Source organism: Lontra canadensis, unplaced genomic scaffold (assembly GCF_010015895.1).
Source record: "Lontra canadensis isolate GAN:19392208 unplaced genomic scaffold, GSC_riverotter_1.0 scaffold23, whole genome shotgun sequence".
In the NCBI taxonomy this organism is placed as follows: domain Eukaryota; kingdom Metazoa; phylum Chordata; class Mammalia; order Carnivora; family Mustelidae; genus Lontra; species Lontra canadensis.
In genome coordinates, this window is record NW_022631017.1 from 5,041,304 (window position 1) to 5,051,992 (window position 10,689).

The following is a 10,689-nucleotide window of genomic DNA, read 5'->3' on the forward strand; positions in this document are numbered from 1 at the left end:
ACCCAGAAGAATGTGCCTGAGCCTAGGGTTGTAGAGGAGGGGCATAAGGAGGCTTCCAGAAGTTCAGAGCTGAGGCCAGAAGCAGCCGTGCCTTGTTCCAGGCATTGGGCAGGACAGCGCAGGGACAGGGCAGGACCACAGCAAGTGGGGAAGAAATGAAGGTATGCCAGTTGTCCGGGCAATGCCAGCGAGCCCTCCCAATCCTACCTTAGTCCCTTTTATCATCTGCTCAGGCCCTGGTGCCACTGAGTTCAGTTCCTGAGATGGACTGAGGTCCCTCACCCTGTGAGCCAGATACCAGGGGAAAAACCCAGGTCTCAACACAGGGAGGGCAGAGGTGAATTTCCTGCCACCTTTAAAGGCCTTGCCTCCCCTGAGCACTTGCTACTTAATCCAGGAGCCTGTCACTTGCCTCCTTTCCAGCCCAGTCACTGGGGCTCTGCTACCCTATAATCATCTGCCCTGATTTTTCCAGAGCTTTTCAAGGGTCATCAGCCTGTTTCTTGTGTGCGTCATTCTTTCCTGCCCTCATCCTCACCTGGGATTTTTGTGAAGCCACAGCTGTATCTCCAGTTCAGACTGGGGTTCCCTGAGGGCATGTCTGTATCTTCCACTCAGACTGGGATTCTTGAGGCCAGAGCTGTGTGTCCCCCTCAGACTGGGGTTCCCTCAGGGTAAGGCTGTGTCTCCCCCCTCAGATTGGGGCTCCCTGAGGGCAGGGCTGTGTCTCCCCCCTCAGACTGGGTCCTCTTGAGGGCAAGGCTGTGTCTCCCCCCTCATACTGGGGCTCCCTGAGGCAGGGCTGTGTCTCCCCTCAGAATAGAGTTCTTCAAGTCAGAGACCTTGGAGAGCCATAGATTGGGCACTGTCCCCCTCCTCTGTCCATCCCTTTTGGTTCCAAAGCCAAGGCTGTGTGCAGGCCCCTATTTCACACACTTCCCAGTCTGGGCGCAAGCACCCCCTGAGGCCTTTTGCCTTCCTGCAAGGCCTGTAGCCTACAGCAGCGGGCCAGTGGTGGGGCCGTTGCATAACAGCGGCCTGGCCGCAGGTTTCCGATGATTCAGCACTATGGGCTGCACGGGACTTGTGCAGGGCCAGACCCTGCACAGGGCTCCTCCGAATCAAGGGACAGGAGGTCCAAGGAATCTGGTTCACCTGGGACTCCACAATGTAACCCTGACACACTGAGAAGGGGACACCCTTCCTGGGCCCCTCCTGGCTGCCCTGAGCCTGAGTATATGTACCTGGGCCTGGGTAGGGGTTCCAGCCTGGTGTCGGGCCAGGAAAGCCATCTCACCATTGAGAGCCCCATGGTTGGGGCCGTAAACTCCTTCAACAGGGTGCGGCCCAGGAGGAAAGGGGCCTGGAGGCCAGCAAAGGAACCCCAAGGTCCAGCCTGGGCCTGGGGGGCCAGCTTGGCAGTTCTTTTTCAAACCACTAGGTGTCACTTCCATTTCAAAGGAACCCACTGGTTGGAATTTTCCCCAGTCAGGTGCCCCCATCGGGTCTTGGGTCTTAAAGGCACACAGGCCACAGAAGAAAACTCCACTTTATCCTGAGGCCCCAGATGCTGGAAACCTGGCCAGGAGGAGCCTCCAAGCCTGAGCTGAGGTTTCCCGGAGCTCCATAACATCCCACCCCACCCCTGCGGAGAGCCAGAAGGGGCAGAACCCCGTCTCCTCACCAACCACCCGCCCTAAAGGTTATTATGGGGACGGTATGTCCCGAAACCAAAAATAAAACACAGGGTCAAACTACTGTGAGTATATTTAGGGGGACAACACCTGAAAGAGGAGATATACACCCCCAGAGATCCTACTCAGGGCCAAGAGATTCTGGATTCACCAGGGCTGTGTGGTCCATCTCCCTGGCTTCCAACTGTCAATATACTAGCCACGAATTTCTGGTGAAGAGAACTCTGAAGGGAGGTTGGAGGGACCCTGCTTTTCTCCACCTGGATCCCCAATATTCAGCCGACACCTCTTGGTTGACTGGTGCCCACTGTCACAATTACAATGCATTTTATTCCACAGCAGGCCCCCAACGACGATCATAAGGTTAATATCCTTTTAACTCCATTTCACAGATGGAGAAACAGAGATGTGGAGAAGGTTAGGAGAGAAAGCTCTTTCCTGGAGTCTTGCTGCTCTGATTTCTCCCTCAGTCAGACCCCCACTGGGCCGGGGCCGGGGGCCTGCTGGTGGCTTTTACCCACAGCTCAGGTGGCTGCTTCAGGACACATTGCCTTAAGCTCATTAATTAGCACGGGCTTCTTACCCAGTGGTTTCTAAACTTCCTTGCACATTAGAATCACCCGGGGAGCTTTTAAAACTCCTGATGCCCAGGTCGCCCCCACACCAGTGAATTCAAAATACAGGGGAGCTGGAGTGAGAGCCGCCATTGGAATGATTTTGAAGATGTCCAAGAGGATCCACTGAGGGGCCAAGTTTGGGGAGTATTGCTTTAACCACCTCGCCCCCAGCCAACCGCCTGACCGCCGCGGATTTATCCATGTGTCTGTGGGGATGAGGAGTGTGGGCTGTGGCACAATTAGCGACGACTGGGCTTATATTTTATAAGAGAGAGGGTGCTCAGTCACGAAGACCTCACCCTCTAGGCCGGAGGATGGTGGTACTTTCCTCCAGAGGAAGGACCGAAGCACAGAGAAGTGAGGTGACTTGCCCGGGGCCTCGGCTCCTAAGTTAGCAGAACCAGGCCTAAAAGCCGTCTTTAGAGTTCTCGAACACATTCTGGGCCCCTCTGGAGTTCTCTAAACAGAGGCGCTGGTCTCTGAGGATAATGCCTCTGAGACAAGGTCAGCTTCATCCAGAGCTGTTAGCTTAACACAAAGAAAACAGTTCCCAGTCAGCATCTGACCCCTTACCCGGGCCACTGAGCGACAGCCAGTCATAACCACCACTGACCCTTTATCTCAACCACAGGCTCACTCCATCCTGGACACAGCTTGACCCCTAACCCTGACCACCACTGACCCCTTATTGAGACCACAGGCTGTCCTAACACTGGCCACTGTCCCACTCATGTTGAGCACGGCTCAGAATGTGCAGTGCTCAGGGGAAGCCAGTCACAACAGCGGGAACTAGCTCGACATATGATAATCACTAACAAGAACAGAATCAACACATGGAGGCCCATGGACCAGACAGGAGGCGTATTTGTAGCCATGAGTTCTTAAAAGTATCTTGAATATGACTCTCTTAACCATCATTTAACCATTTCTACCCCAAAGCTAGAAAACCTCCAGCCAGTCCTCCCACCTCCCACCTTCTCTTCTCTGTGTACCCAAGTCTCACACTTCCCCATTGTCTGATCAGACACACATGCATGCACGCACGCGTGCACACACACACACACACACACACACACACACTGTCATACTCACATACCCCTTGCTCCTGCTGTCCCCAGGCTGGAAGTCCCTTCCGCCTCCCCACATCCATTCTCCAGGATCCCCCCAAGCCCTTGCCTCCCCAGGAAATCTACGAGGCCTGCGGGGTCCCATGATGTCCATGCTTACTGACCCCCTCAGTAAGTGTCACCAGGCCCAAGACAACCAACAGCATGTCGCTGAAGCCCCTTCGCCAGGTGAGGAGGTCAAGGCCCATGCAGCCATGGAAGGGAAGGTCAGATGGCAACAGGGACACTTGCCTTCACATGCACTCATATACGCACACACTCACCAAGTGTGTTTATAGAGTTCGGAGCAACTGTAAACTTGGCTGGCTCTGGCTGCCCCCAGGAGAGGGAGAACCATAAACACCTCCTGCTCCAGCCAGTTCCTCCCACAAGTCAAGTCACCCCCCAGGATCCAGACACCTCACTATCTCAGGGAACGGGCTGTACCCACCCACTTTCTGCTCAGTGAGTGACACTCACTCTCCTGTCCCCAACACAGGAGAAGGGCTCCCTCCCAGGACCCTGCTTGAGGTCCTCCTGAGCCTTTGCCCCAGCTACCTCTACCCTTGGGAATACCTCACCCTTCTCTTCTTCCATGCAACCTGGCCACCCCGAAAGGCTCATGTTAAGTCTTACCTCCTCTAAGACACCTTCACTGATCTCCATCACACGTGATAAATACTTTCCCAGAAGGGGTTTTAGGACAAGAAAAAAAAAGCATCTGTGGAATAAGACCTCAAAAAAAAAAGCATCTGTGGAATAAGACCTCATATTTCACTATTAGAAACTCATTCCTTTGGCTTAAGAATCGCTCTCTCATCAGGAAGGATCCCCGGGTATTGATTGCAGTCAGTATATAGGCAGACACCAGCTTGGAGCACGTGTTCTGGCTCAAACTCTGTCACTACACATTTGGTGGGGGAGCTTGGCCTCTCTCAGTGCATAGCGGGGGGAGGGGGTGGGGAGCCCCACAAATCTCCAGGGCCCCTCAGCTCCAGTAGATAGTGACTTCTCCTTCCAACAAAGATTTTTTGCCAAGAAATCACACACTTGCCCTGACACTTTAAAATGTTGCCATAACTTTAAAGGGGAAGAGTAGTCCTCCTGAGTCAGACCTGAAGCAGGACACAAGTAGGTTAGCTGTAGGAGGGCACTTCCAGACTGTGCAAGGCTCAGGGAACTGTAGGGCGAAACCACAGGTTGTCTCCTCTGGAAATCTTTAAAATGCAGGAAAGATGTTCCTCGAAGTCCGAGTCTGACTTTGCTGGATGTGGCCTTTTTATTATTACTATTAAAAAGAGAGAGCGTGTGACCTCTCTTCGAGCAAGGAAGGGGGGGAGCAGGCGTTGATGGAGTTCCCAGTGCCGAATGATGGAGAGCTGAATGCACCCAGGGCCTCACCCCCACCTCTTCCATTGTCCCCTGTTCTCCTTAATGAAGGCTCAAACCAGAGCAGCCAATGAGGCTTAGAAAATCCGCCTGTTGTGTGAGGGGATTTTCCATAAATCTCCCTCATTCAGGCGGCGACAGCCCCGTGCCCTGTGGAGGGAGGGCTGCCCGACTCCTGGGGACCCTCATTAAGAACAGGTGCTTTCTAGCCAGCTCCCTGCTCCTCTGGGCCCCTCAGCTGTCTGGGGGGCTTGGGGGTAGGAGAGGAAACCCGCCAGGCTCCTTGGAGCATCCTCCAAAGAAAATGACCTTGGACCCCTTCAGGCCTTCCAGGGCAATGAAAGGGGCTCTCGCTCACCGACGGCATGGCAGAGGGTTGGGTGGCACGAATTTGCTTGCCACCCATTCAGGTCCCCCCTGGGAAACTTCACAGACCTGTACTGGGAAGTATGGTAGCCACTAGCCACATGTGGCCAGTTACTTTTAAATGAATTAGAATTAGGTTTTCATTCAGAGGCACAGTTGAAAGGCTCGGTGGCCACATGTGGCTAGTGGCTCCTGTATCCAAAAGAGCAGATCTAGAACATGCCCACTATCTATTCTTTTGAACAACTCTCCTTATAACCAGTACTAGACAGAGCAGCTTCCCATGGGCAAGGAGGGACCTGCTCAAGGCAGAAATTCCGGCATCAACAACAGGAACAGAAGTCTGGTACTGACAATGGAGAAGTCTCCAAGGACTCAGGGAGCCCCATCTGAGGGGGAGATACAGTCCTTGTCCTCAGGGAGCTGCCAGACCAAAGAGGGTTAAATAATTCCTTGGCCAGATCTTGTTTTCCAGAGCAGGTGAGGACGCAGGGTCCAGCTGTCACTTAGCAGGCTCATTAGCGACGTCTTCTGGGCCTTGCCCTCCCCAGGGGTAATTATTAACAGGCCTCAGGTGTGAGAGACCTGCAGCCGAGGCCCCGCCCTCCCAATGCCGCTGCCCGCTGCCGCTGCTGACTGGGCCAGCTGGGCATCCTGGGGGGCCCAGAGCTGAGAGTCCCACCTGGAGACAGCCCCAGGCCCGAGTCCTGCCCTCCAACCCCCCACACGGAGCCAACTTTGCTTCATGTTTGATAAGACGAACATCCAGCTGGGGGACAGGGCGCTGACCAGGAGAGTCGCCAGCCTACCACCTCCTCATGAAACCATGGAGACCGCTCTGCATTGGGGATCCATCCCTGCAGCCTCAAAGGAGAAGGTCTAATCCCCCCAAATCTGGGCACGGCCTCCAGCCATGTCAGCAGGAATTTTCCACATGTGCTGAGATTTCTGTTTGCCTTCCCCATTAGCTCAACAAGCATGGATGGAAAGATGACTAAGGTAATTAGTGACTGTAGCCATCAATCAGGGACCAAGGGGCCAGGCCAGGACAGGGTGCAGGGGCTGGAGTGGGGCTGGGGAGGCTGTGAGTCAGCCAGAAAGCAGGAGGGCACAGGGGCCTACGCTGGGCCTGGGAACCTCAGGCCTGAGGGAAGAGAGCCCAGAACAGAGAAAGTAAATGGTGGCGTCAGCCTCATTACCATGGAAACAGCCCCAAACAGGCTCCTGCTACGAAAGAGGGTGCAAGTCCCTGATGGGTCAATGGGCACAAGGTTATTGACAAAGGACAGGGGAATGCCACTGGGAAGCCCAGCCCAAACCTCTTGCTGATGGATAGAGAAAAGCAGGTTCTTAGAAACTTCCTGTGGCACATCCCAAGCAGGCCCCAGCCCTCTTCCACTTCAACAGGCTCCTGATTCTGTTGATCATGTGCTTCCATTAATAAAAATTCTGTGATTCTGTGATATGTGCCCCAGCATATGTATATTTGTTTGTTTTAATTTACGTATACTGCCATACTAATAATTATGTACATTATTGAAAAATACGCCCCAAATAGACATTTTTAAAGGGTGAAAGAAAAAATAAATAGAATCTTCCAGTGCCTTCCCAAATATTGATGGGCCAGCCTTGCACACCGTGTTTCAAAACCGCTGAGGTACTTCAAGAGTGTGGGTGACACATTGCTAACTGAGCTCCTTAAATGAGCAAATGTTTCTGTGTTTGCTAATTCAACATCAGCCAGTCCTTCCAGGTTAAGGTTAAGATTAGTTGCTATCTCAAAATTGGTTTGAACTTGAGCTGACCCTCATGCTGGGGGAGAGATGGTGGCAGCACTGGCGATGTCAGCTGACAATGGGATCAGAGTGCTCCCCAGCCCCCATCGTGACTGTGCTGTGTTCTTCCCTCTGTGTGGACCGTTGCCCTGCCGCTCTCTCCGCCCCCGAAAGCGAGTCATCCCTCCAAACTCCGGTTCTGCTCGCTTCTCTTTTCTGGGATATCTTCACTAGGTCTCGGGCTGGTCAAGTGTCCCACCTCTATGTTCCCATGGCCCAGGATGGATACCTCCATTCCGGTATTTGCCCGGGCTGTGCTGGAATGATGTGTTTAACCTCTGTTCCCTCGATAGACTGTGAAGTCCTACGGGGCAGGGGCGGCTCGGCTCTTCTTTGTCTCCTCAGCGGCCAGCGCACATAGACACGGACAGACAAACAAACCTGCTCCTATCCCCACAGTACTCCCCATTCTGATGTTTTGAGCCCTCCTGGCTTCACGTGCAGAGCAGCCCAGGAAGGCCAGGGACTTGACACCAAACCCCAGGATCTCTCAACCAATGACCACAGGATGGAGGGGGATGATACCTGAGCTCACTTCCCCTTGGGTGGTCACTTGGAGGTGACTATTCTATCCAGTCTCCAAGGGGTCCCCAGTGCGGGCCCGCCCCAGGTGCCCACAGTAGGCATCTGCCCAAGCTTCCTTTCCCTGCCTCACTTCCTCACTCCCTGACCACCAGTCCACGGGATCACCTCCCAAATCAGCTACTGGTGCTCAATTCCTCATCTTGATGGGGGAACCAGCCCAAGACACTGACCTAGAGTTAGGTGCTTGACACATTCTAATCAAGGAAGGTCTATTGAGCAAATTCTGCGTCCCAGCCATGGAGGGTTCAAAGAGCGGAAAGCTCACTGGGCTGGAGCAGTAGCAGAAAGTTCCTGAGAAGGTAGATGGAACTGAGCCATTGGGGCCGGCGGGGTGGGGGTGGGGGTGGGGGGGGTGGAACAGGCAGACAGCAGTGGAGATGGAATTCCCAGGAGAAGGAAGGACAGGAGCCAAGGAGGCTGGCAATCAGGCCACCAATCCAGAGGGCAATGAGGAAGCACTAAATGACACATCTTATCCCTGCCACAGGAGCTTTTCCCTTTTCCATGCCTCGTTCACAGTTTCCTTTTTCCTTGAATTCAGAGCCTTGGCAGCTAAACCTGGGGCTTGGCATCTTGGGGGGAGGGGCTTCTCAGAAATTCCATGCGCTGGCAGAGAAGCAAGCCCCCTCCCTGCCCCCGCCCTTTGGAACAATCCTCATTAAGAGCTTTCCCAACACAGGCAAAGGGATTAGGCTGACTTCTGGGAAGGCGGCTGCCTCCACCTGCCCCTCTCCCCATGTCTGCAGAAGGGAGCCGAAGGAAGGAGCCAGGGATTCTCTGGGCTCCTCTGCGGATCATTAGGTACAATTAAAAGCAGGCGGGGGAAACAAATCTGGGCATGCTGACAGTGGACCCTGTAAATGCCCTCATCCACTCTAGCTTCTGGGGGTCCTGCCTTAGCTGGCAGCCATCCAAGCAGTGGCATCCACCATTCCTGGCCACCCACACTCGGTCAGAAAGTCCCCACCCCTTAGAGCTGAGCTCAAAGAGGTCTGGACTTGGGGTCCAGATACTTGCACCCTGCCTGCCTCTTCCATCTGCTGGTTGGGAGACTTTGGCTGAGTCCCTTACCTTACATGTGACTTAGTTTCCCCAGCTGTACCATAAAGGGACTGGGTACTGCCAGAGTCATTTCAGCTCCGGTGTTTCACATTCTAAGTTTGAGCTGCTTTGTATCCAAGATTCTTCAGTCCAGAGAGTCTGGGGTGCTGACCCACAGATCACACTCAGCGGCTCCGGGGTCCCAGGCCGGGGCCCAGGTGCTGTTGCAAACACTGTGGCATTCAGACGGAAAGAGGCCCAGCATCTGAACACTCAAGCACGTTCCAGGGGGAGAAGATCCTACAGCAGCCCTTCTCTGAGCCTCCCACGCCTCAGCCATGTCAGGCCCACATATCTCGGGTGAAGTTGTCTCTGACTCCTCCTTGAGGAATGAATCTCCAGAAAGTGCTGATCCCCTAGAGCAAGAGTAGGTTCACATAGAACAAATCATGACGTTAACCTTGTTTTCTCCTTCTACAGGGTCTCTGGTCCTGAGGGGCACCACGAATATGGTGAGTCTAGCAAGAGAGTCTAGCAAGCAATAGGGGCTTGGCATCTAGTCATTCTCTAGAGCCTCTCGTCTATGGTTCTCCTAAACCACAGAGGAGCAACCTGGAAAAATGGCATGGTCTTTGGTGGAGGAGGTTAAACCTCAGGGCGACTTCCCCACTGGTGTGGGGTCCCAGCAACCTGGCCACGATCTGGGAGAAGGCTCTAAACTGATACACCCAAGGCCCCACCCAACCCATCCTTAGGCAAGGATAAGCTGATGTGGCTTTTTCAGGTGCCTTCAGATCTGGAGATGACTTGGGTGGGTCCTGCTGCAGTTAGAGCCTCTCCCTGGGCCAGGTGTCCATAGATCAAAGCAAATAGGGTCAGGTGCTTGCACCCTGCCTTGACAGCTTGGCTCTGGGAAATCCTTCACTCCCCAACAGAACACCACATCCTTCACCTCCCAGGCATGCATCTTGTGAATAAAAACATGTCCAAGTTAGAACTATAGTAAGATACAATTTTTCACCTATCAGATTGGCAAAAAATAAAAAAAAAAAAAATTTCCAGTAGCACACTTTGTTGGCCAGGCTGTAGGGAAATAATCACACTCATCCATTGCTGGTAGGAGTTCAATTGTTACAACCTCTGCAGAGAACAATTAAGCAATATGTATCAAGATTACAAACACATATAACCATTGACCAACAATTCCAGGTCTGAGAATTGATGCTACAGATATACCTCGTACGTGCGAAATGACGCATGTACGAGATTATTCACTGAAGCATTGTTTGTAAAAACTAAAGAAGGAAATGACCTAACTCAACAAAGGACTGGTTGAATAAATGACAGATCAGCCATACAATGGAATATTATGCAGCTGTAAAAAAAAAAAAAAAAAAAAGCTCAAGGCATTCTTTACATACCACTATCAAGAGCCCTCTGAGATGGAGTAAACTGAAGAAGTAAGATACAGAACCATGTGTAAAGTATGCTACCTTTTTTGGAGAAAAGGGACAAAATAAGAATAGAAATTTTAAAATTCATGCCTTCCCTCACAGAGGCAAGGCAAAAACTCAAGGGACTTGGAAGGGACTTGGAAAGGACTTGGAAAGAAATTGCCCTGCCCACCTCTCCACCTTGGAATAAGAATATAAGAATAGATCCTTTTGTAGTTCATAAGCATGATGATTGGGTGTTCACTCTCCTGTGTGACATGTGCCTCCCTTAAACCTTGTTATGACCTCAGCACATTACCCATCTGACGTGGAAAAAAAAAAAGAGAGAGAGAAAAACAAAGAATGTAAGAATAATCCTGTTCTCAGACCTGCTTCTTATCCCTCAGGGCCTTTGCACTTACAAGCTAGCCTCCTTGCTCCTCCCCTGACCTCATTAATACCAATTGTCCTTGGCCAATGAGGAAAGAGCAGAGGCGGTGCTTAATATGTAAATGAGGTGTTGGGTTCAGTAGTCGCCAGCCACTCCCAGGTCCCCCTTCAAAGGAACAAAAGCCTGTATTCTGGAGGTCCCTAGCTTGTTCACACTGCAAGTGATGATTTGG

General features: G+C 52.5%; 1 non-coding gene across 1 annotated transcript; it reads left to right on the top strand.

The window, feature by feature from the left end:
* Positions 1 to 10,291: 10,291 nt before the first annotated feature.
* On the top strand, positions 10,292 to 10,395 carry LOC116870628. The gene has a single exon (XR_004383272.1). It is a non-coding gene; the product is annotated as a small nucleolar RNA U13 (small nucleolar RNA).
* The last annotated feature ends 294 nt before the right edge of the window (positions 10,396 to 10,689 follow it).